Source organism: Petromyzon marinus, chromosome 15 (assembly GCF_048934315.1).
Source record: "Petromyzon marinus isolate PM22_M1 ecotype Great Lakes invasive population chromosome 15, UKy_Petmar_22M1.pri1.0, whole genome shotgun sequence".
NCBI lineage: Eukaryota > Metazoa > Chordata > Hyperoartia > Petromyzontiformes > Petromyzontidae > Petromyzon > Petromyzon marinus.
In genome coordinates, this window is record NC_133681.1 from 15,214,347 (window position 1) to 15,241,338 (window position 26,992).

Sequence of the window (26,992 nt, forward strand, 5' to 3'; positions counted from 1 at the left end):
GTGCACTTTTAAATCTGAATTGAAAACTCATTTCTTTGCAACTCACTTTGCGTGCTTATTGTGTTGTCCCTCGCCCACACCTCCTATTATCACGGTTGGCTATGTTCGGTGTAATATTCGGTGTAATATTGCCAAAGTTTTAGCGAAGCACAACATTCAGTGCATAGGAGACGTATGCAACAGGACGATATTACCAACATTAATCCATTGCTAAAGTTTTAGTTTCTTGAGTAAATGTTTTCTTTAAATGTATTTATAATGTAATTATTTTTATGCTGAGTGTCTGCTGCTGCTGCTGTGTCCTGCCCAGCGCTTTGAGGACGTTTATGAAAAGCCGCTATATAAATGGAATTGTTATTGTGTCTTTGACCGATATTTAATCATCACCACCTACCCTGATTCATGTGCCGCTGGATGAAGTCCTCCCTCGCGGTGCTTCAAGCTCCTACTGTGCCACGGTCCATCTAGGTCCTGCGCATGAACTTACCCCCATCACTTCGTCTGCATGTTGATTGTCCTATTGGCCGTGTTTCCTCCTTTGGCTGCTATCATCTGTCCTAACGGTGAATGCGATGTGTCTAATTAGAATGTCTTTACCTCTCTCATCCACGTGTTGCTCTTTCTATCTCCAAGTCGAATTGCCAGCGTTGGCCCTCTCTCCATGCCTCTGCATCGTTTCAGTAAAGTAAAACAAAGAATATGATGTACCCTTTCTGGCAATAAAACAGTTGTGTTAATATGTCCAAACACAAAATAGATGCATTTTGCAAGGAATTAAAAGTCTGCATTAACCACACGTTCTCGTGGCGAACATGCACACAAACATGCTCTGATATAATTTCTGCATTGTCTTTGAAACTGATTGGACAACACCTTTTTTCTACTGCCAGAACGGGTTAAACCTATTCTTATTTTTCACACCTTGATACTGGCAAAAAAGGGTCACGTGATATAGTTTCAGTTTTTGTTCACGCTTTTTTTTTATCAGAATCCATCTTTTTGGTCCGTACATCATCACGGTCAATATCTACTGATTGAAAACGTTCCACTTTTGGATGCATTGGTGAGTTACTTTCCATTATCAAATAAAATGTCTGATATCGCTGTAAATTCCCTTGATGGGAGGGCGTTTCTTTGACTCCTTTTCGGATTTTGTTTTGCATCTTGTTACTTTCTTCATGACATCTCCAAAACGTTCACAATTGTTGTTTATACTTCTTTCGGATTGAAAAGCATTTGCATGTGGTGGCTATGATGCATGCCACGTAACCGCATGCACTCGTTGCCAGCGAATTTGTCAAGCTTTATTTTAAACCAGATCCCAAAAAAGAAATCGATCGTGGGAGTGAGTCTTAGCCAGTAAACCCGAAATATTGCGTGAGTTAGACCGCTTCGTAAATTCACAGGACAAAATGTGGATATGCAAAGTGAACTGCATAGAGAAATCCTGAATTAATTCAGCATAACGGTTTTGACTAACGCAGTGTAGCTCACATGTTGAAAATGACGCAGAAGTACTTTGACATATGCTAACCATGTTGTGAAGCCAAGGCTCTATGTCTCCGCCAAATAAGCTTAAATGTGCATTGATTTCATTTTAAAAGCATAACCTCAAAGGCATTTTTATAGCAGTAATGTATAGTGCAGCCTATGTTGGACATTCCTATAACGTTTTATGGATTGAAACATGAGAACGTGAACATTTGAGAATGTATCTGCAAAGTATGGTCATTACTTTTAATAAACCCCACATAAGTTAATGACTTAAATGCTTCCGAATGGTTTATAATTAATAAACTACGGGGTTTTATTCTCCATTCTTCCTGCCACACATTATTAACTTCACTGTTAATGGTACTTTTTGCAACGGGTTGAATTCTATTCACTGCCATGTCATCGTATCTAATGTTGGGCTATAATTTGAAATCGGTAGTATTATTCCATGGCCGAGTCTATTAACATATACGTGGGGTTTTATTTATTCATTTATTTACAGCCCTTTGCCAATCCAACTTCTCAATGTAAGTTTTCTAATGTTTCGGTCGTGGAGGTGCTTGACCATACTTCACCACGCTAGTCAGTGCGGGTTAGGGAAGGGGGAGCCAGAGCCGGTTCAGGAATCTAAGCGCACTGATTTTAGCCCATGGCATGTGAGAATCTAACCCAGGCCGCCAGGGTTTATGCACGTATTTTGAACTTCTTTCGCACCGTACGTAGCTAACCATGCCAATTGGAGCGTGCGTTTCTAATACAGCACCCTAACAACTCCACCACCAATCGCATCCCACATACGTGTAGCATTCGGGGTGATAAGGACAAAATAATATAATGTTCAAATCGGTCATTTTGAACAATCGCCTTGGTTGGCACAACAGCGGTTAGGCTGCACACCTTACCAGCACCTCCAATGGGCACTGTTGTTTACGTACAGTGCGAATGGAGTTCAACATACATACATACGTACGATGCGAAGGTTACAAGTTCACTTCCTAGTCATGGGTGCTCACTCATCTGGCATCGATAAAATGAGTGGGCCTCATTGAGGCGATTCACTCCCACTCTAGGGATGACGAGCGTCCTGCACTGGGAAGTTCGGTCAGCTCCATTCATGAGTTACCAGCATTTGGGACGAAACGCGAGTGCCCCACATAAAACGTTATAAGAGGCGAGTGACACCCAAAGCTCTGCACAGATGTATTCAAGAATCCATCGCTCTACTCTCATCTCCGCGCCACCTCACAGCAGCAATTTCACAAAACCTCGTGCTCATAATCAAACTTCTATCCAAGTACTAGCCAGGCTTAAAAAAAAAAATCCTGATTAGCTTCTGACGAGATTGAGTGCATTCAGATTAGTTTTTACTCATTGAAAAATACTTTAATTGTTTTATTAAAATGATTGTACGCATATGTTTTAGCATGGGGAGCAGTGGTTTAGTGGGTCGCATGCCATGAACCCAATAATCCGTGGTCGATTCCCAGCCACGGCTAACATCGGTGGCGAGTGGCATCTGATCCAGTCTCAGGCTTGCCCACCGACCCTTTACCAACCAGCACTGACCAGTATGGTGAAGTGTAGTCAGACAACTCTCACAACCAACAAAGTTTTGGGAGGCCTCCACCCAAAAGTTGATTTACAAAGGAATTTATTTTGTCTCAATTTTGTTTCATGGCTAAGAAGCCGACATACTGGAACTATGATTTGCATTAGGCCCGATACTGTAAAACATTACGTATATATGCGTTCAACAACAACAACAAATCTGATGTTAAAATAACCATTGAAGTGAATTCCAAAGTTTGTATAACTGTCCAACTGCAGGTACAATGGAAGCCAGGCTATACAACATTTATGATGTTGTGCATTGTTTCATAACCACCATAATCATCAGCAGCAGCCATGGTCAATCCACTGCCTCCCTAAGCCGCCGCCATCTCCCGCCATCCTGCGCTGTAATAATGCCATCAAACACCTGCAAGAAAAGCCAATTTCATTGCTCCATCTCTTCCACGTTCTCTTGGACGCATTCTTATTCCTGCATGCAGCTGACCTGAAATAGATTTCGAGTTGTCGGCAGACGCACCGTATTACCCTGGTTTAAATAAAAACATTTGCATTCATGTACAACAACACTTCTTGACTGACACATACAATGAAATGAATGTACACATTTATTATTATTATTTTACAACTGCATCTACTGTATGTACAACAGACACTGACCCGAAGACTGTTGGGGCAAGTGCTGTTAGCGAGCACCTATAAAGGCCGGCACGGCACACAAGGGGGTAGGTGGCCAACACCACGTCCGACCGCCTTTGTCTCCCCAGTGGCGATGTTTACACACCGCACCAGGTACTCATTTGAGGCTGAGTCGACCTAGGGGAGGCCCAGGACCGGTTCAAATATTCGTCACACTGGTGTTGACCATGAGCGGGAATCGAACTCGGGTCGCCGGGTTCGTAGCGCAGCGTAGCGCTAACCGCTGCTACACTACCGTACACACACACACACGTGCGTGATGGCACTTGAGCATCACCCACGGCTTGGACGTTCGGTAGAAATATAATTATTATAATTGTTTTTGAAGTTTTGGAACAAGTCCACAGACCACCTGCTCCCACCTACACCTTCATGTTTATTTAAGCAAAGGAAAATGTATTCACCATTACGTGGTTGTGTTCATTTATATATTTATATTTTACATATTCTTTTCTATGCGTTGCTGTTCATCATGAAATGATGTGCTCTGGGCTATCAACAATTCATGTATTCCGTTGGAATTATAAACATTATAAAATGTGTGACGCCCTCTTACCCCTACAGCTAAACAAGGTATCCCAATCACCCTATCTTTGGCATTGTCATAACAATGCAGAGCAATATAATAGTGAATGTTCATATCTTTTGAGCATTGCAAAATTAACTGCCTTCAGACCTGCACTGACCCTGTGCATGGTAACTACAAAACACAACGCTACCGGACAGACGACCACGATCCTGTATATTAAATGTGATGCTTACATGGGTCGTTGTTAGGAAGAAAGTATGATTGTGTGCGTGTGTTATTGATGTATATATGGCATAATGGGATCTTCATGCATACTATATGGTGCAATCTGACTATGTTATTATCTGGGCATTGGCTATTTGCAGCTATGCTAATTTATTAGTTACTCCAGGCCATGGGTTATACATAGCAATGGGTGTTTTTCTTTGTCCCCTTCCCATGACTTTTGAACTATTACCTTTTTTATACACATACTCGAAGAGGAAATAGTTTTATATTCGGACAGTTTATAAAGTTGACAAGAACGGCCCTGCAACAGAACCCATCCGTGTGGTAGGTATATGATGATGATCATGATGATGATGCCAATGAGCATATGTATCATTTTTTGGGGGATTATCGTTTACCACGTTTGTGAGTTGTGACTAATTCGAGTGACCTTGGAGGAGTTTCCATGACCCGGACAATGTGGCATCAAGGACAAGCAGGGGCAGATCAATTCACACAATTGGCCACTCAATAATACACAATGGGGCTAAAGCTTACGCTGCATTTACATAGTCCCCCAGAGATCTTTCCTGCACAACATTGCTTCCATTGCATTTGGCAAACATTCACATAACCAGTGCTTAATGGTGATGGCGTTGTTGTGTAATGCTAGCAACTGTGCATTTTGTCACTGCAAATAAATTCGTCAAACGTATCATCATCATCATCATCTTCGCCATGATCAATCCACTGCTGGATGAAGGCCTCCCAAAGTTGTCATCGCTTGCGGTTCTGGAATGTAACAGTATATGTGCGTGTGTGTTAAAGAATAAAACAATGGACTACACTTATATATACACACACCGGAACATGTTTAATTAATTGTATTATTGCGTGCTATTGCAAAAAATAAATCATTACATCACCCATGAATTAACAAAACAAACAAGCATGAACAGTAAACTAATGCCACATCAAACCTAAGAACGCTCAAATTTTATAATGCACTTCTGCTCCACTTATTTATACATTAATTGGCATTTGAAGCAAACAAAAATGCACTGGCTGGGAAAATAACACGCCTTTCTTTTTGTTTGGCCTCTTGGAGTTATAGTTTCGTGTCTTGCTTTGGCTGCGAGCGAGCTGATGCAATGATCAGCGGGCGGAGGAATGAGCCGAGTTCATATCGCTCCGTGTGTGTCATCTCACGGTGAGTTTGGCGCCAGTCGGGGTCAGTGTTACACTAATCTCGCGTAACAAGCGTGGACGTGGCAGCAGCAATGTTTTGCTTATGGGCACTCCTGCCTGGGGATCGCCAGTTGGTAGGCCACTTCTTTCATGGATGGGGTTTGTTGCTCTCAACCAAGGACGGAGCGTGATTCCCGCGTGCGGTAATCAGACCCCCTTGTACAAGTGGTTAATGTGAGTAAATGGTCAAAGTTTCAGAGCACTTCCTCCTGTATCAGCAAAAATATATATGTAGTTCTTCCCGGATTGGGCATCAGTGTTGTGGAAGGCAATGGCCAAACCTTGCAGATTGTACACGCCTCAAAATTGAATGTAGGTTGAAAATGTGTTTTTTGCAAAAAAAGTCATACTTCTGAAATGTTGGTGAAATGTTATAAGTTTGTAATAAAGCTGCCAGAAAATTTGCATTTTTTTAAAGTTGTACAATTCCTGAAGTTGTGATGATATAAATCTGTATGAACATATAGATGTATTATTGTACTAGAGAACAAAAATATGGCCAATTAGGTCACAAATTATATATATATTTCTCTACGATAAATCATGGCATATAATGCAAAAAATAAATATATATTGGACGCATTCATACTTCAGAATTGTTTTGAAACATAACGTCAAGATGAATGCGAAACTTATTGCCAATAACTTTTGCAAGAGCATTGCATCAAAATGTCAAAGGAAGGCTTTTGCACAATTTTTGTAATGATGCATAAGTTGACTTTGACCAACAGCATGTCAGATGCCATTGCTTGTTAGCCTAAACAGGACGCATTAATGAAATGTGCTGTGGTGCCTTTACGCAAATAATTATTGAACCCTTTAATGCCTAGACTATGGCCAGAAACGCCACGCTATTCAAGTTGCCAACATTAAATTGGCATGCATCTGCAAGTGTAAATCTTCCAACCAACATTTCTAAGCCAGCTCAAAATGTGAAACTACCCTTAAACTTCCCTTTGACGTTCATGGCTGCTGTCGTGTTCACTCGTCAGTTGGTAGCACAGTTATCTCATTTCACTCTCCACATGTAAATCAGCAACACTGTTTTGCATACGCTTGTTAATTGCCTAATTCTGACCATAGGATAGGACGGGGACAATTATCGTGGATCCCTGAGGTTACTGACGGCAGGAGCCACCATAATAGGTAAACATCACTGCGGCCAGGAATAGCGTACAGCGGATACATGGGATAGCTGCCGATACGGTGTTAAAGCAAAATTGTCAGTCTTAACGAGCTCACGTCCAGCGCAACACGTGCAATCTTGTGAGTGCGCACCGGACCTCTTGCCAATTTACACGCAGGCATCTTGCCGTCTAAGCAACACGCTCCTTTCGGATACGGGCCATTTTTGTTATTGTTGTTGCTCTCAATCTGGGAAGCGTTCAATCACCGCTCCCTTCTATCGCTCGCCGCTCTGGCAATTCGCAAAGCGCGGGCGGCTCTCGGGCTGGCTGGGGCGGGCGAGGGTTAACAAGGGGGCGAAGCGTGAAGGGCAAACGCCACTGCACGGTAAGGTTATGAGCGGCGTCCGCTCAACGGGAGGGAGTGTGCGAGTTGCCGCGTAGCGGGAGCAGCGGGCGGAGGGGCGGGCCACGGGCCACCCACCCACCCAGAGGCAGACTGGCCACTCCGTGACAGATCCGGCCTGCCAGCAAGCTCTCGTCATGCGGCTCACGGTGAGCGCGGACTTCGGGGATGGGACCTCCTCCCCTTCCATCCTTGACCCCCCCCCCCCGACTAGCCCCCCACCCCACCCCGCACTTCCCATTGACATTTAACATGATCAGACACAACAGAATATTACCTTCAGGACTGCGAAGCCTCCAATGCCTTCCAGTTAGGCCTGTCAGCTTGACAGATATTCCAGTGTTTCCTTTTTGCTTCTTTCCCAATGTGAAAAAAAATGAAAATAGGATAATAATAATAATAGTGGTAATGTACAGAAAAAAAACACCGTGCTAAACAAATACGTAGAACTTGTACGCAAAAAAAAAATGTCTTGCCCTCAGCACTCGGGAGTTTAATAATTTGATGTCTTCTATGATTGTTTTTCAGTGGGTTTGAGTGGCTCCCTACAGAGAACGTTGCTGCCTGCAGAAGATGCAAAGGAGTGATCAAAGCGTGGATTAGCACTAATCTAAGCCAAATTAACTTAACGAATTACAGGTACAACCATGGCTTGGAATGAGAGGAGATGGCGTTATTTAACATAATTTGGGATAATTACACTTTGTCGTGAATACAGTTCCTTCTACCTGACATAATTTATAATAAGGTTTTTTTTCATTTAATTCTGCACTGCTTCAGAAGGAATAACTCCACTGATCATAATACATTATTACGTCCATCATTGCATTGGCTTCTCACCGCTATTTTAATATTTCTTTTACGATATTATCCACACCCATTTGTCATACACTTTGCCATTGATAAATGACATGCAATGCAGTCGTTTTGAAAGTAGTGTTTTTATCATAAACATTCGCGGACAACTGTCATTTAAGCATGAGATATTTAAAAATGCCAAATTGTTATTAATACGACAATTATAAACATTACGCTCTGCTTTTGCCATTTGTAGTTTTCAGCAAATTCATGAACCCAAAATAAATACAATAGATGTTTTATACGCAGACACATTCTAAAACCACCAACAAGTTTTGTGGTTGTGAAACATTTCGCCCAATTCAATTGCATGGCTAAAGCAATCAAGAAATAATCTATCCAAATATGAAATTACAGCATTGTATTTAAATGCATTTATATTGCACGTTTATTATTGCTATCATTATTTTAAACAAGGACAATGTTTCGTTGGACGTGATGGAAGCTGCCTGTAGACTAAACAATGTACACTCGCAATCCAGGGGTCACCGGTTCAATCTCCGGACGCGGCAGTTGAATCAATGGTATAGCTTTCTTAAATATCCACTGCCTCTGTTCAATCAGCAGTGTAAATGGGATAACAAAATCCAGTCAATTGGCAGGTCACGTGTGTCAGGATAACATGTATGTCCTGCCAACTCTTGAAAGGTGTCTGGCCAGCGTGAAAGCGTAGAAGAATTTCCAGCCAGTGTGGAAGAGTAGGCCAAAAATGCCCTCTAGACGAGAGGACCTATCCAGAGCTCCTGCTCGCATAGGCCCTTCAGCCAGCAGTGGCATGGGCAGGAAACTGCAGGGATGTTATGTTTAGGCTGCACGCCAATGTGCGGTGATGAAAAGCCCACAGTTGCATTAATTTGAAGAGAATCCTCGTGAGATGATTGAGCAGATGGATGTGGATTTCCACGCACAAAGACACACATATTCAGTAAACTTCCACACATTTCTAGATCCAAGCTGAAGCTCAGCTTTGCTGGTGTCATAAAGCAGCTGTAGATTTTCCCCGCGCCGGACAAAGTTGTAACAAGCAAGCTTAGGCCCGAGGTCTTTATCGACAGAGTCCAAATGATGTTATGTTTCAAGGGGGGGGTCAACTGTCCAACTTTGATAAATGGACAAATTATTTTGCTACAAGACCATTGTTGTGATGAAGCTCTGTGTATACGGTGTTAGCGGTGGGTAGAATAATTTTTCCTCTTCTTGCCTAACAACCCCTACGGAAGGAAGCGAGTCCACACTCCGCACGCGCAAAAAAACGCCGCGGAAAGTTTGTAAACGTCACTTCCGGGAAAACAAATTCACTAAAATTTCCGTGCTATGGATAACGCGTCGTTAATTCAAGCTCTAAATAAGCATAACATGTAAATCATGTATGGAAATTGTAATGATAAAGCATGTAATTATTGCTATTCCTAAAGGCTTGCCTGCAGTATGTGTGGGGATTGGCAGTTGTTACCTTTCTTAAAGAATTGGTTATTATCCTGTTCATAATGTATGAAGTGTGCTTCAGTTGGTATTAAACAAAAGTAATAAATAAAGTTTGGTTCCTTTTTTTTTAGCAGTTGCAGGGCATACTGGCTACAATTAATCATACAATGGATAAACTTTGTGCGGAGTAATTTATGGCTCGCGGACATATCGTAAAGATATAAATTACATTCTCCACAATCAACTTGTGCATCATACAACTTTCCCGTGTCAATGTTTCAGACCTGTGTGTCAATTTAATAAGACCCAGTTGCATTATTAAGTAATTGTGGGTGGCATATCCTGAAGTCTTATGCTTACATTGTTTTTTACTTTCATCTGTAATTATGAAGTGCTACATTTGTTCTTATTCAGTAAACCGACTAGATGCATGCCTATGAATGTCATACATATATATTATTCGATGCTACAAACATGTATAGTCCATTAAAAATATATATTCATGGTTTTCCACACAAACGAACGTATGACGGTGCTCATCTCATCTTAACATCCCTGAGCCAGTCGTGGCAATTCCACATTCCTATGGCAGGGGAAGATACAATTAATAAACTACCACTGTTGACGTCCCCTCAAAGAGGCATGCAATTTATCAACCCTGGGGAGATGCAGAATTGAGTTAATGACTTTTCCTGGATTCGGACCAGGGCCCACTCTCCCGCCTGGTGTGATACAGTGTTAGATGACCTGTAGATTATTATTAGCCTATGACCGATAGTTAATTCATATACAAGAACATATGACCCGTGCATATAATGGATAAACAACGAACTATTACCATTTTTTAAAGATTACACTACAACGGCATAACATCTGTTGATGCCACGTAAGTTTCTTTTATATCGTAGATTATATTTATATATTATGAAATGCATTACCTTCGGTATTTCACAATTGCATGTGATACAATTGAAACGATCTTTTTGCTTGGTTTGCATTGTTTCCACAGTGGTCGGGGGAATGGGTACAATTGGCAAAGCATGCCATGGTATTTACTTTTTAAAGAAAATAAAAAAAACGTGGCTTTACAGGAAGGGACCAAACTAGGATTATGCAAATTTGTGATGGCAAGATATGAACTACTTCACCTGGTATACAGGAGGTCGTAGGTTTTATCTCGAGCCTGTTGCCTGCTCTATATTTGGAGTTTCTCTCCGTGGCCACGAGGAATTTTCTCTGGGTTCTCCGGTTTTTCCCCCACCACATTTAGAATCCACATGCGTTTGGAGTATTTAGGTGCCATACATGTTCACACACGTGATGAGCCACTTCGTTGAGCTCTCATTTGTGGCCAGTTCGCTTCTGAAAGAGAGCTGCATAGCTCAGTGGACCTCACCTGGCAACATAAAAAAAATGTGTTTAATAGTTTAGTCTACTTGACAAAAGGTGTATTATGATCGTGGACAGTGGCTACCTTATTTTTACCTGCAGTGCAAGTGGGTTGTGTGTGTGCAGCACAAACTTCACGGCTGACAGCGTACACTGACATCCATAATCTCAGCAGGCAGCCCAGGAGTGGCGTCCGTGTTATAATTGCCTGGACGTACGGATTTGGACGATAAGCATATCGCCTTGGTTGCACTTTTCTGCAGGTAGAGCTGGGAAAAAAATAGAAAAAAGGTGAGCAGGACACAGGGGGGAGGGGGGAGGGAAGGAGAGGTCGAATGGAGAGACAGATAACTCACATGGAAATATTCAAAGTACTTTGAAACTGATTGACAAGTTGCAGGGAACGAGAAATTGTTGCTCGACCCCTCTCCTTGAAGTAGTGTCGTCATCCGGAGCAGCTTAGCCGGGTGTTTGCCCCTCCATGCTCACCCACACTCACCCACGCTCACCCACACTCACCCACGCTCACCCACTCTCACCCACACTCACCCACGCTCGCCCACGACCCCGCACCGCATTCCTCGAGTTCTTTGCGCACGGGTGGCGACACGGGTGACCTGAAGGGGCAGTTGCCGAAGCCACCGTGAAAATTTGTTCTTTCGGCATTCCTCGGCCAATCAGCTAATCCTCGGCAGCGCCACCTTTTTTTGTCGTGATGAGGGATCAGCGGGGTCGTTTGTGTCTTAGAGTATACCTCTTAAAAGTGTTATACGGGACTCATGAGCATAAAGAGGCTCATTGATGAGCAGTGAGCTGCGCGAGCCACTGCTCCGCCTTTGGTATGTGGTCTCTTGTCATAAACTTACATTGAAGAGGTTAAGAGGCCGCTTGAATCGAGTTCAATCCACAATGAATGGGACGGGCTGTAGTTGTTGTAAATGTGCTCTCTGTCCTGTTTGTAGTGGCCTTTGGCCCCGTGACACCAGCCTGACCCTGCGCTGTGGTGGATCACAGGATCCCTCGCTGGAGGTTGCTGAAGAGGTGGCGTGGACCCTCAACACAAGTTAAAAATAGATGAAAACGCGTTTGAACGTCGCTCGATCGAGTGCGAGTCAAAGTGTTATTCTATCTCTCATGCGTGGAAGACTAATTGTTTGGACAGGCAGTTATGCAATGCACGTAACAGTGTCGTACAATGCTTTTTTGTATTTAAATGTATTAAGATTTTAAATTATTGTATATCGACCTTTTAGGCTCAAAATTTAATGTCTGCATGATTGGGGTATGTACATATTTAACATGTAAATGGCATGATAAGAACATTTTTATACTGAACTCTATATTATGGTATAATGGACAAGACTTGCTTAACATTCCCCCTAGCTTCTATTGTGCAATTATTATATCTGGTACCAGGTTTCCAAATAATTAAGAAGCAAGCTGCAACTCGTAAAAAAGCAAACATGTTTTAACATTAGACATTTTTGGAATGCGTACTAGTTTAATATTCCTCCTAAATGCTCATTCCGGAAATAAATACATTAATAAATAAACCCTGGCCAGCTACGCATAAATGAACCCAGGTTTTTCTAGTGTTTTGCAGCGTTAACCTTTTCAGCGGGAACACCAACGATGCACAGACATCGTGGCCTTGGTGTGAGAGGGGCGATATCCATGACGTCTCTCCGAATTTTGGCTTACAACTTTCGTGACTGCAGGGATTCATATTCTTGGTTCTTTTGGTAAAGTCACGTAGATTAAAACAAATTCAAATGATAACTTTAAATGATAAAATAAAAAAACACGACGTTTCGATTGCAACACAAGAGGCCTTCATCAGGCGGAGAAAAAAGTCGTGGGTTTTTTGCTTTCATTATTTCAATTTATAGCTTTTAATTGTATTATATTTCGATTGCAGCGAAATTTTGTTTACCATAGCAAATGGAACGATGTGAAAGCGTGCCAATGTTTGCGCGGGCGATCTGGCTATCTTTATTAACATTACAAACTGATGTTATTCCTATTGTGTCTGCAAATAGAGTACTGCACGCACTCGCGCTCGTGTGCGTGAGTGCTGTATGTGACCCTTTATTTATCTCTCTTCCTGATGCCTGTAAACAGAAGCGACCGTCACTTATTTTTCCAGAGTCACTTGATGAATGCAATTTTCAAAAGTAGGGCGCTTAACATCTCCTGGTGTGGAATCCTCTACTTTGGAGCCCTTTCAAACGCCACACCCAGCCATCGCCCGCCGCCAAGATAATGTTTAAGAGGAGTGGAGATGCCTGCGTGGCGCTGTAACTCCCTCCAACCGCGGGAGCATTTAACATCACAGTGCTCCTGTTGACACAACACGGCCTATGATGGGGAAGGGGGATAATTAAAGAGCGGAGCAGCGTGAGCGTCTGCTGTGAATGAAGACAGCCCCACCTCGCCCATTGATTGAGGCAACAGGGGAGCTAGACGGCTCGGCAGCGAGACGCATGGGGAGGCGCAGACGACCACGTGTCTGATGCCCGCCTTTTTCCGCTGGACCTGCCGCGGGATGGGAATTCCCCGCGACGACGTAGACAAAACAGCGGCCTCAGTCGCATCAGGACATTCGACTGAGTGCCGCTCGCATTTCGGTGGTGACCTCCGCATTGTGTCCCGAAGCCACACGTGGTCTGGCGACAAGGACGCGTTCAAATTTCACGCACGAAAGTCGTGCGCGTGTGAACTGCGGCACGTGTGAAACGGATTTAGATGCAATCGTGGTTGAATATGCACAATGAGATGATCGTATTTCCATTAATGGGTGTGCCCTCAAACAACTATGCGAATGGCAGTCGCCATCATCATCAAGCAGCCATGATCAATCCACTGCTGGATAAAGGCTTTTCCAAATTGTTGCTGTAAAAATTAAAACATGTTAAAGATGAAAACATGCTTCATTCTATGGTGGAAATGTAAAGTTGTTATTACTCTAATGTGACACTGACACAAACAAAGCAATGCCTTAGAAGGGGAAGCTGACCATGGGAAGGAGATCTTATGGATTTGGAATTTTTCGCTTCACCACAACCAGACTAAATATATTCAGTTCCATGACATGAACATCTGGTTTTCGCGTGACACATTTATAGAAATGTTGGCATCATATAAACACATAATAGCCGAATTACTCATCCTGATAATTTTCCTAAATGCTTGTAGCTAAACTGAGCTATATTCTCACTTGGGGAAAAAGATGCATTCTGTTTTGTTTTTCCGCATAGAGAGGCACTGCTATACCTGTTGCATACTTACCACAACCCTACTGGGAATGTTCTGTTTTGTAAAGAAGAGGCATTAACTGTGTAAGTGAGCATGCTGTTAAAGAGATACACAATCGTTAACCTACCGCTTAAATCGGTAGGCTTGGTTGTGCGCGTGATGGTGTATGCTCTTTGCACTGACCACATTTGACTGACAGTCCAGTCAAACGTGGTCAGTGCAAAAAAAACGAAAACAACGAAGCCATCGCTTCGTTCTCGGTTTTTTTTCCCCTCGAACACAGAGATGCGGTGAGAAGCCGGAGCAGGACGCACGACAGACAACAGCAGATCGTATCGTTACTCATTCGGTGTAGGGTTTCACGTTTGTTTTAAAGTTTGTTTAATATTGGCTGCCATGCCACCGCCCCCCCAATGCCACAAGGTTGTGTGTAGAGCATTCTAGGCACCCGTTTTTTTTATTTCTCTCTCTCTCTCTTTCTTTTGCCCAATTTTATTCCAGTTGTGCTAATTTTTTGTCATGTCGTGACAATAAAAAAGTCTCATTTGGAAGTCTCTCAGAGCAAAGCGTCGCTTTGTATGTTACAAATTACCCGCAGGAGTATATATATAATATAACAACGTCTTAATTACATTCAACTGACCTTCTTTATCCTCACACGAGGTGTTGCAGATGTTGCTGCATACCCTGCTGCAGATAACTTTTCATCACGTGGCAGTTATATCGACATCTGCTATTCCGAGCTGTAATTCAGCCAAAATAAGTGGAACACGGTTCCTGCACGCTGTTTAATTACGAGATGCTCAACTCAGCGTATTGTCAAGGAACATGAACCATCACGTGAACGCCGGTCATTCTCGTAGCAGCGGCTTTTGGTTGGCCATCGACCAAAGATGGTCACCGCATCACGCGCTTTCAGATGCGCTTCTGTGGCCGTCTGGAACGCCCTTCCTTCCAATATTATGAAGCCTCTGGAGCTATGTGCTTTTAAATCTAGGTTGAAAACTCCATTCTTAAGAGCTGCTTTTTGTGTTTAGTTTGTTGTCCTTCCCCCCCCCCCACCTCCACATAGCGCTGTTGGCTGTGCAGGGTGCGAAAGAAGATCAACATACATACATGTATACATTTGTTTAAAATGGTAACCATTAAACTGATTTGTCTTCATTGAGTCTCATCATACAGATTTGGCCTGTTAAACTAATGCCGCCATGTGCCCTGGCAGAAGCCATCTAACACTGGGCCACAGGAATTGAGTTGCTCCATAAAATGTAAAAACATAGGAAATGCTTGATGTTTCACAAATATTTTTTCTCATTGACCGTTGATCAATCCAGTGCTGGATGATGGCCTTCCCACGCCATACCAGTCATAGGGGTTGTTTGACCCGCACCTCCGATAAGTACGGATGGCTACATATGGTGCGAAAGAAGTTCAGCATACATACACCACCCATGCACTACACATAGTGAGTTGATGATCACTACACGCTGCTTAATCCTGAGTGGCTAAATCCAGGGTATGAGTGGTACTTGGCTTCACGCTCTGGTCCCCTGAGCCACCTGGCCACTTCTGCTGGCCACCGTTTTGACCTGACTGTGACCTTTCCCAGAGCCAACGATCACCGTAGAGAAGTCTTCATGCTGAAGATATGCACACACGGCCACTTCCTATAGTCCCACTGGAGATGATAGTCCATCAGCGCAGGCCAGATGATTTCACAAGGTGGCACCACGTGATATGGCATCACTTCAGTGGTTTGGATATCTTTATGTGACCAACTGTTGTGAATTATGGGATAACCATTGCAATGAGTGGATTATGAAGTAATTCACTCACATTAGCCATCGGTGCTACTCACATTTTTACGATCTGAGGTCGTACCAATTTCAGCTCTGGCCCACGGACTATTACGATCTGCGCACCTTTTTTTCTAGTTGCTTGGGTTTAACAATTTGTCACAGTCGGCCACGTTGTATAGAGGTGGGTGCACAGCAATGATGACACTCACACCTCTCTGATGGTGGTGGCGGGATGATGGCCCAAATCATTCCTTTTGAACTCTCCCAATACCGAGAAGCCAGTTTAATCCTTTTGGCTTCTTCATCGACTGTGTCCATTGCCAGCGCGAGCTCAATTGTGCATTTGTGTTGGTGTAATGCATTATTAAGTTTCTCCCGACTTAACGTGTAATTTTTTTCCATAGTTTCTAACCACTCTATGACCATCTGCCACTGCACCATATCGTCCTGGGATGTGCGTTGGAAGCAATTGTAATGTGTTTTTAATGCTCTGGGGCTTTAAGTGATTTAATTGCAGTCATCTATACAACTTCACATCTCATATTCTTTTTAACTTTCTCAAGAACAAAGGGCACAATGCTCCTGTACGCTTTCAAAGAGGTGCAGAGCATTTCGCGTGCGCCTGTGTGTGTGGTGTCTGCTGTCCATTAACGATATAGTAATACAAATACACTCGAAATGTAATTATCAGAAATCAAACTCTGCTTGTGCTGTACATCTAAAACACTGCTTTGGCATTGTACTAAAAACGATACTAGCTTGAAGCATTTAAAAACTCAGTATAATATAAAAATATGTTTATGTACTTATTATTCATATTCTGTACAAGACCAAATTACCAAAACACAGTCCACTTTTCTCTGACAGTGAGGAATATACACAATAATTGCTGTTTTTAATCATATTTGTCAAATGAACATATGCGATTATAAATGCATCGTTTTGACAGAGAACAGATGGCTTTTCCAATATCAACACCAATTTTTGCAAGTGTTGGTTAGCAGGGTTAACGCCATCTCCAGCGTGTCCCCTATCTTGGTGTTATCTTCACCGTGTCTGCCACCACCATCAGCTGTATGACAACTGCTATTGACATTGTGAGTGCCATCATCAATACTGTTGTTACTATCTATAACACCATCTCTACTGTCTCAGATATTGTCTTCATTATATTTTTTTGTATGTTACTGGTGAAGCAGTATATTACGAAGTGATAACTTTTATGTGGGGCGGAGCGGTCGGGCATAGGTCAGTGCCCTGCGCTATGAACCCAGCGAGTTTAATTTCTGACCACGGCTAACTATAGCGACGAGTGACATCTTGACAGGCCACGCCCCCACCCCCCCCCCACTACCCCCGCCCTCCCCGATTCATTAACCTCCACTGATCAGTATGGTAAGACCTAACTCCATGATTTGCCCATGATTGACATGATGTGGGTGCACCTTCATCCAGCAGTGGATCGACAAAGAACAGTCAATTATTATACTTTAGACTGTAATTTTACCTCTTCAAATAATAGAATGACAGAATGGGAAAACACGCTTAAAACCTTTTATTACATCCTCAATACATCGCTGCTGCAGCCCTCTACGGCATCTAACATTTACAGAGGCGCGGCAAACGAAATGAACGCTATATGATCTAAACGATTAGCATACGTCTTTGTTGAGATTTCTAAAAAAAAACGTTTCGTCGGATGTAATCTGTTAAATGCCTAACATATTGTGCGAAGAGGGTTTTATTTTCTCCACCCCCCTCCTCCCCCCCCCCCCGCATACAAAGACGCCTCCTTTGTGACGGGCTGCAAAAGCCACGTGCCTCCTCGGTGGGACGGCGATGGCGGCTCAAGGGGGAGAGTCGAAGGAGGGCGTGCGTGAGTGAATTAATCCCTGCGTGGGTTTCAATCGCCCGTTTGTCGCACTGAGACCCCCACAATGGCCCACCGGGCGGCTTCAGGGACCGCCCCGTTTAATTCTCCTAATCCGCGCAGAGCGATCGCGCCGTTGGGGTTCACGAGCAGTGACCTCGCGTTGACCAAGCCGGCAGACGAGTCAATGTCCAATTGTCCATTGCGGAGTGGGGGGCAGGTGCGAGGCCTGTTTGGTTTTAAAGAGTCTTATGCTGTGTCGTTTAGAAAAGTCATAATACTCATAATAACGATGGGCTCTCTTTTGTTCTTTACCCAATAGAGACTGCCCATTGAAAGAACCTTTTATAAAATAATAACACAATGGCTCCACATTGAGATGTTTGGTTAATTCTATGAATGCGTCTCTGGCCATGTGCGGAGAATTTAAAGAGAAAATGCGCGCATGCGAGTGGATAACAATCAACAGAATCCACACGGATAGATTTAGGAATACACTGTTGAATTGTCATCGCTTGGCCACCTGTGTGAGATGGTAGAATTTGTTTTTCACACTCCATATTTTGAGTGTTATATAAAATGACTGCTTTTTATATATATACACGTTGGTATTGTGGTTTATTGTATTAAAAACGATACTATGCATCTTTGAGTTATGGTACAATTCTCTATATCTTATTTTTATGCTGTAGTCTTCTTCCATGTAATATATTTTAGCAAAGTAGTTTTTTCGTGGGTTATTGTACCTTTCTTTCCTCACAGCTTGGTGCTGCTGCTTGTATCTTCTCGAGTCTCATTTGTTTAAATACATAATAGCTGCCTACATAATAATGGCGGTAAGCGGTGGCACAGTGATTAGTGTGCTCTGCTATCACCCAGGCCACCTGAACTTTAATTCCGATCATGACTACAATAATTGTCAAGTTGCTGTCTGCACCGGTCCCAGATCCCCTCCCCCTTTTCAGCAACCCACACTGACCAGCGTGGTGAAGTATGGTCAAACAAACTCCACGACTGGCATGGTGTGCAGAAGCGTTTATTCAGCACGTGAATGACATAGGGCTGTACATTATTATTATTATTATCACCACCACCATCATCATCATATCAATGTATTAGCCACAAGCGGATAATTAAAGTTGACCCACAATGCAGTGGCTGTGGCCACCCGGACCACACATTGGGACTATATCGCGAGCAACCGCATTCCATGCCCTCTCTCCGGCGGACCGGACGGCATTTGTCACGCTGCTCCCGAAGCTATCACACGGCTCGCAAACCTCAACCTGGACGTATAATTTAGGCGTAACTTGACATTACGTAAGAAGAAAAAAAATTACCGCACCTACTTAATTTAGACATTTTGGAGCACGGTGCACAGTTCCAAGCCGCTGTTGACATTAACACACAGTCGTGCATTTCTAGATTTGAAGCTTTCGTGACTGCAAGGATCAATACTCTTTTGTTCTATTCGGTAAAGTTACGTTAAAAAAAACAACAAAAAAATTCACGACGTTTCGGCCACTTGTGGTGTGGCCGAAACGTCGTGAATTTTTTTTTACGTGACTTTACCGAATAGAACCAAAGAGTACACAGTTGTGCAACCAAAAAGTTAGTAAATCACGTTGTTGTTCCTGCTCTTGCTTTCTTTTCTCTGGCATCAGCATTCTTTTATTCTTTTTCTCATTTTTCTTTTTGTCCTTTTCCTGATGACGACCGCTCGAGTTGCGATCGAAACGTCGTCGTTTTTTTTAAATTATTTTCTTTAAACCTATCCACGTGACTTTACGGAACGACCCAAAGAAAACGAATTCCTGCAGTCACGAAAGCTTCAAGTCAATGTTTTATTCTTTTAACAGGTAATAAAATAAAAGTGGATTCCAGATAACACAAAGGAAAGGGGGTGGGGGGGGATATAGTAATTATTACACAAGGCCTATGGGCCTTCATCATGACTAAAATAAAGACAAAATCTGAGTGTGTTTCATCAGTCCTGAGAAAAGCCCTCACGGCCAAATGTAGACTCATATTTTTTTTCCCCATTCCAGCCTCATTCTTAATTGCATTATATTGTTGCTTGTGGGATTGTTGGTTTAGTTTAATTTTATATCACGCACATTGCCTCCCTTCCTTTATTGCCTTCAAATATTATTCTCCCTTTTGTATAAATTATACCTTTATTTCCGACAATAAAATCTTCGCCTTGCGATTTTTTTGAAACCAGTTCAATCCAATTGCTTTGCAGTGTGTGGAGCGGGGGTGGGGGGGGTATACTTTATAATCTACGCATTGTTGAGGAAAATAAATAACCCTTCACCTGAGCAGGTGTATGCAAATTGAATATATGGCTGTGAACCCAGCTTATGGCTCTGTAATGCGCAGTGCCAAACACCTGGTTAAGTAGCAGATGCAGAGTCCAAACCCACAATTTATCAAAGCCACCAGCTCTATTGACTTGCTTCTCGTTGCTTTAATCATGCGTTGCATAAAGCAAGTCAAAGTTTAAGTGGTTTGAGGCACTACATAAAATGTATGTAAGTACGGATAGCAAATATTCACGTTTAATAATTGACCGCGTTCATTCACGTTCATTCCCTTAATTTAAATATGTTATAATATTAATGGAGGTGATTAATAGAACATGACATGCAATGATTATTGGTGCATTTTTTAAAAAAAATAATTCATCAGCACCATAAATGTTTGTACAAAACCTATTACTTATTTATGAGCGAAACTACGTGTCATTTGGTTGACGATAACCAGAACACGTGAAAAGTTGCTTTGCTGTTCCTGACTTGATTTCGTCGGCGCACGCTCTTGCTCGCGACCATATGGCGGCAAGCTGAAACGGGATATGCCCTTTTTCACCAGCACCGTTTGCAGCGGCTGCAGGATGAACTGCGGCCACATCGCACGGGTGTTAAAGCACATAATATAACAGCTGTCGTGAGGGAAGGGCGAGCGGAGGGCTGCGGGCGAATGAGGGAGTAGGGTGGTTGAGGATGGGAAATAATGAATGCATATTCCCCTGGGATCTGACGTCGGGAGCCCTTGCGCGGGAGTGTGGCATAAAAATGTGACCTCTCCATTGTGACCCGCGCAAAGTCATTAAGGCGGCACCCCCCCCCCCCCACGGCGCTGTGTCTTCATTGCCCCTCCCCCGCAGCGTCGTTTCAGTTGCACTCTGCCATCTAGTGAAGCCCGAAGGACATTACATGACAACTACTGCCCTCGACGATTGCTGGGAGTTGTTAATAACTCGTCTCAAAACCCATATTACAGCAACACTCACCGCTCGCGCTCACAGTTTCCCGAGACAGTTTTGTTGTTATTCGTACCCAGCGGTACATCTACATATATGTGTACCTAAAGACTTTATGCATTTCTTCTTCTTCTATTATAATTTGTTCAGCTACAGTAAAATAGATTATACGTTGATCCACCATAATTGTAGGGCTTCAGTTGAGAGCGTTCCAGGCCTCAGGCCAAACGAACAGGACTGTGTGTGTGTGCTCTCACCGCCCCTGCTGGTATGTCGGCTCAGCCGGCTATTGAGGTAATTAATGCAGGCATCCCATCAGGAAGCCTGTCTATCATCAATTAGCCACTTACCCAGGCTTATGTGGGCTTTTGGGGCATCCACACTGCCCCCCGGGGGGGGGGGGGATGTGCGGGCACTCGTTCCAAAAACCACAAAGACACACAACACACAACAACAACACCACCAACAACAACAACACCACGAAAAAAAGGGGGAACGGGATAAGAAATCGTGAAGGTTTTTGCCACGTGATGCGTCTCTCCGGTCACTGATGCACGCCGAGCGACGGTCAAAGTGTGTTGTTGTGTTCGCCGTGGCAGAACTAAAGAAAATAAAACTAACTTTGCAAAAAAAAGTCGAGGGGTGAAAGGTTTCGGCCGTTTTCATGTTTGTTGTTTGTTGTTTTTGAATTGATGGCGAACGCGGCTGTAACTTTTGTTTTGTTTTGCGAGTGCAAAGTGAATCAGGTATACTCAGCTGAAACACGCGATACCACGCACGATCGAATCTCTCAACAGGTTTTTTTTTTGGCGGCAAAACAAATACAAGAGCGCATTTGGCAAATGTGTACGTGCGTGGAATGTGTTAGCGTTCATGTAACTCGCTCATTGCTTCACTTTGACGGATAACAATAAAACGATTTGCTTTCACGGCACTATCCGCATCGGCACGAGTAGAGATGTAGAACTTTGAGATGTAATTCAAGTGCGAACGTCGGTGTCGTGAAAATGAAGAGCAGGTGCTGTGAAAGTTTGTGTTCCTGTAAATCTAGGCTGGAATAATTTTAAAAAAAATATATATGTTCATTCATGCTTTCAGTAGCATGAAGCGACAATAATTGCAACAGGGCTGAAAATAGAGCCGAGGGATGTGTTTAAGACCTCGTTTGGAGTGAACAATGTGTGTGCTAGTCGCAGTAGGACAACTTGTATCGCTACAGCAGAGTAAAGGCCTACACCAAGAGTATCATTATACCAGTCTACCTTGTTAAGGTGCTACAGCGAGTATAGGTTATAGCTGTACAGGAGTGTACAGTTAAAACGCTTGTGCACGGGGGCAGTTTAATTTGTTAAGCTGTGTTGGGTGGTGGAGGGATTCATGACACATTTGTTTAAATCATTTCGTGGCCTAATACAAAAATCAATGGCGAATCGTGATATTGACGATGAAAAGCCGGAGCGTTTAAACGGGTGTTGTGCAAAGCGTGCAGGAGTGTTCAGTTCCAACTATGTAAATGAATTATCGAATGTCTAAGGGAGGGGGGCGGGGGGGGTAACACGCTTTGAAATAATTTTACCCTTGTTCCTGTAAAAATATTTAATTTTAAAAATTGCACGGTGCCTCCAAGTGCACCAATTAGGCAACATTGGATTGAAGAGCTTCATCTTGTTGCTCTAAAAGGGAGAGAAAAGGAATGAGAAAATAATACCCGACGTGTCTTTTGTTTTTTTCCCCCAGCAGCCCACCACCTCAAGGGCAATTGCTACAGCGGCAGTTTTCGGGAACACGTTGCCATGGAAGACTGTGGGTGGTGCGCAGTAGTCTGCAGAGTTCTTCTCAAAAAAACCCCATCGGTCAGATCGGAGTCACACGGAGAGGCATCCATAACCCTGCAGCCCGCAAGTGATGGAAGAAACAAGTTACTGCAATACTGCCAGTAAGTGGTTCAAAATCTGTCTCCATTTTTCAACAATAGCAATTTCCTCCGTGGATCTGCTGTTCTCGAGCATTTAGAGGCACAGTTAACTTCTTCCCTTTTCTCTTTCCTCCCACATCTGTGTAAAGTGGGGGCAGAGATGTAACCGTACGCAGTTTCCTCATTCATCCAATCCAAGTGACTTGGGTGTGGGCTTGAATTTCTGTTAGGGTGGTGTCTTGCAATATTATGGAATATGTCACTGTAAGATTTGACAGTGTATTAATTATCACTGGATGTGTAGCCAAGTTTCTATAAAATTGAGAAAATAAAATGAGGGCTTGAAATTTCTATTTTCTTACGCATAAATAAAAAATATGAAACTTCAAAAATCGTCTTTTTATTTTTTACTATGTGAATATATGAGTTGTATGACGAAATTAAAATCTGCAACGTATCTTTCTCTGTTTAGCGGTAGGGCTACGCGGTTATTTATTTAATTAATAGACGTCCCATAGGAATAAAGTGTTAGGATTTACTGTGTACCTGACGTGCCGTTGATTATGTAATTATTATTCAGGGCATGCTGCAATTTGTCATAAAGCTCATTTGTTGGGCCGAGTGATTCAGCTTGCTATTACAAGCTAAGGTCACAATAAAATCCTTACAAAAATACCTACGGGATATCTTTCTTTAAAATATGATATTTGAACCAGCTTAGAATTTACAATTTTATCTCATCTTATGGTACATAGACATTCTAGAAACAAATAAAATATAGGTTATTAAACACTTTGTTTGTAATACAGAACTGCATTTATAGTGTTGGACATATAACAAAAACCCAACCCATTTTACGAGTCACAAACACCACCCTAAAAGGAAAAAAGTACGTATCATGTGTGATGGTTTGGGTAATTCGCTTTCATAATTATACAGATTATTACACAAATGTAGATTGCAATATGATCTACCATGCTTACCTTTCCCCACAATATGTTTTAGACGGAGGCATTGTTGTCAATCAAGATTGTTATACACTTTCACGGTTATTTCTCAAATATATAACAAACCAAAAATATCTGTTATAATCGGAATATTTGTCGCATTACATGGTTAATATTGTTTAGCATCCTAAGTACTGCTCAAAAATTGTATCTGGGTGATAATGCTACTTGAAAACCTGGCAAGTGATGTGGTTCTGCCGCTGGAATGTAGTTATACCATCAAAATAAACTGAAGCATACTTAAAAATAAAACCTGACAAACTTGTTAGATACCCTCATTATGACACGACGATATAGAACATTGAGACATTCGGGTTTTTTTTATATATTCCTCTGCTTATTGTCAGCAAGTTTATGTATTCAACTGCACATGCCCTTAAACGCACCCCTCTGGCCAAGTGTATCCATACATGCATTGCCCACGTAATGAGTCGTCCAATAGGTATTGTTTTGTTGCTGCGTTTGATTGCAGCGTTGTCGAATGCAATGTCATATTTAAATTGAAGTAAAATACATCGAATGCGCACAATTGTCTTGTATATACGTACGTACACGAGGGGGGCTGGATCAACCATCTGAGAATGATACCCTACAAAGAGTAGCGCCTAGCTAACCTTGGGCTTATCTCGAGCGCTCTCCGTGTTTCACATGACAATGAGTGCACCGACGCGGATACTTAATACTTGCGCGGAGTAAATGGGTGAATAAGTCTTTGTTTTCCTGAATTTTAGTGTCTACGTACCATAACTTTTGGACTGCCCCCCCCCCTCCTTGCCTGTGCGCATTTGTTTTATTTACTTATTAAATACGTGGCTTTAATTTCACTGAAACCATTTTTTTTCCCTTCAGGGCCAAAGGCATGACCGGATGAATGCATCGGAGCATTTGGTTTGTGTAACATCAAGCCTAGGCCTTTTAAAATATAATTCCTGTAGCTCATTGCATTAGTCCCCATACCATGCCAGGCGCATTCACAACTCTTACATGTAGCAAATAATAAATGTTTTTTAAATAATAAGAGGGCCTCAGGATGTGACTTCATGCTTCCATAATTGTAAGACACTGAAAAGCCCTTTGCAGTAATGATGCTTGAACATTTGCTGGCTGCTACCATTTATGCACATGCATGAAATGTATAGACAACTTAAACAAAATAAAATATATCAGTTAATTAATTGTAAATTGAGATTGTGTCTAACTTGACATTCCAAATGGTTATTTTAAAAATGTATTATCATTTTTTAAATAATATTTACTATGTTTCTTTAATGTTATTTTTGTAAAATTTGCATTTGTGATGCGAATTTTAAACATGTTTGAAATATATTGTTTTAATGGATTGATCTAATTTGAATTAATGTTTATATAGTGCACTTATTTTAGTGAATGTCTGCTTTGTTGTCATATATATTGAATACGCAACAATGTTCAATTTGTATAATTGATCACATATGTGGTTGGTTATCACTTATATGTAAAATTGGCACGCGTTTTTAACATTTTTATTGATGATGTGCAATGTGTTTTAACTTGATTTTAATTATAAATGCAAAACGAGTCAAAATTATCACCAACCATAAATGCAATAAATTATACAAATTAAACATTGCTATGTATTGAATATGTAAAAAAAGCAAACGTCCACTGACATCAGTGCATGATATCATACGAATTCAAATTATACCATAAAAATGTAAAACTATACTTTTCAAACACGTTTACACAACACACCGTGTATCCGTACATGGTGTGCCGTGTTTTATAAGGTACAAAAGCCAAATCCTAATAAGATTTACTGATAAGCGTGGAAACACATGCGCCATACTGTTCCGCTCAAATCCCTGCTGTACAGTTGTGCATTGCGCCTGCAGCTAATAAACAGGCTCAGAAGGTGGATCAATGCTGTGTGGCTCCAGATTTTCAGCCTAACGGGGTTGTCGGGGAGTGGAAAGGAAAAAAAATGACAGCACTAATAAAACACCACGAATAGAATTACCAATGTGCCTCTGAAAAATTCAAACAGGCATTAATTTTAACAACTGTTTACTATGGTGTAGTTGGCGTTCCTTGTTAGGTATTTAGATTTAAAAGAAGGCGAATGTGCAACCGTTCAATTGCTTGCTCATCGTGCTACTCCTGGCGATTTAGATTGTGGGCAAATGTCTTTGTGAAAATTAAAGCATGTATTATTTTAACTGCTAGAGCAACTTCATACTATGGTGCAATTAAAATCACAACTGGAATCCAAAATGACAAATGAGTTTCCACTTAAAATGAATGTATGTTAACTTCTTTCGCACCGTACGTAACGAACTGTTCCAATCGAAGGTTAGACAACTTTAAGTACTGTAAAGCTTTGTAGATTTTTTTTAGAGGTCAGGGCGCATCCCTGCAATTGCTTGGTCACGACACTGATGGCGATATATATGTATTGACTTATTTATATCGTTAGCAGTGTGAATCAAAACACCCTTTCACAAGAAGATGGCATGGTTGTAAGTGGTCGCATTTTTACTTTAAACACGTAACAGAGCAAAATGTAAAGTATTTTTGATAATTATTATTTTTTAATTGCAAAACGTATCTTAGTGTTATTTGTTTATTTATTATAATTAGAAATTTAATGGAACATGTAATAATTTCGTGTGCTTGAATTTTAAACATTAAGGCATTGCCCGAGCTGCATTCTGTGAATTGTCAAAACTATTTAACGATTAATATTTTTCAATAACAGCAATAATACAATATTGCTATTTGTGTATGATTCTTTGCATAATGGAAAATTAATATTGACTTTTTATAACAATTATATTAAAAATATATACTGTTTGACATTGTTAAACTGTGCACATGCCCTAAAATGTATTACCCCTGATTCCTTGTTTAAAGAGTGACAGTGAGATGTACATGTAAAATAAACGTAAAATAATTCA

The 26,992-nt window shown here is 41.9% G+C and overlaps 1 long non-coding RNA gene across 2 annotated transcripts; it reads left to right on the forward strand.

The window, feature by feature from the left end:
• Window positions 1–126: 126 nt before the first annotated feature.
• LOC116942721 (uncharacterized) lies at window positions 127–26,992 on the forward strand. 2 transcript variants are annotated; one of them, XR_004402847.2, is made up of 4 exons: window positions 127–7,425; window positions 7,805–7,915; window positions 22,875–23,073; window positions 24,909–26,992. It is a non-coding gene; the product is annotated as an uncharacterized LOC116942721 (long non-coding RNA). The 2 variants fall into 2 exon arrangements; XR_004402844.2 differs by lacking the exon at window positions 127–7,425 and having other exon boundaries at window positions 7,467–7,915.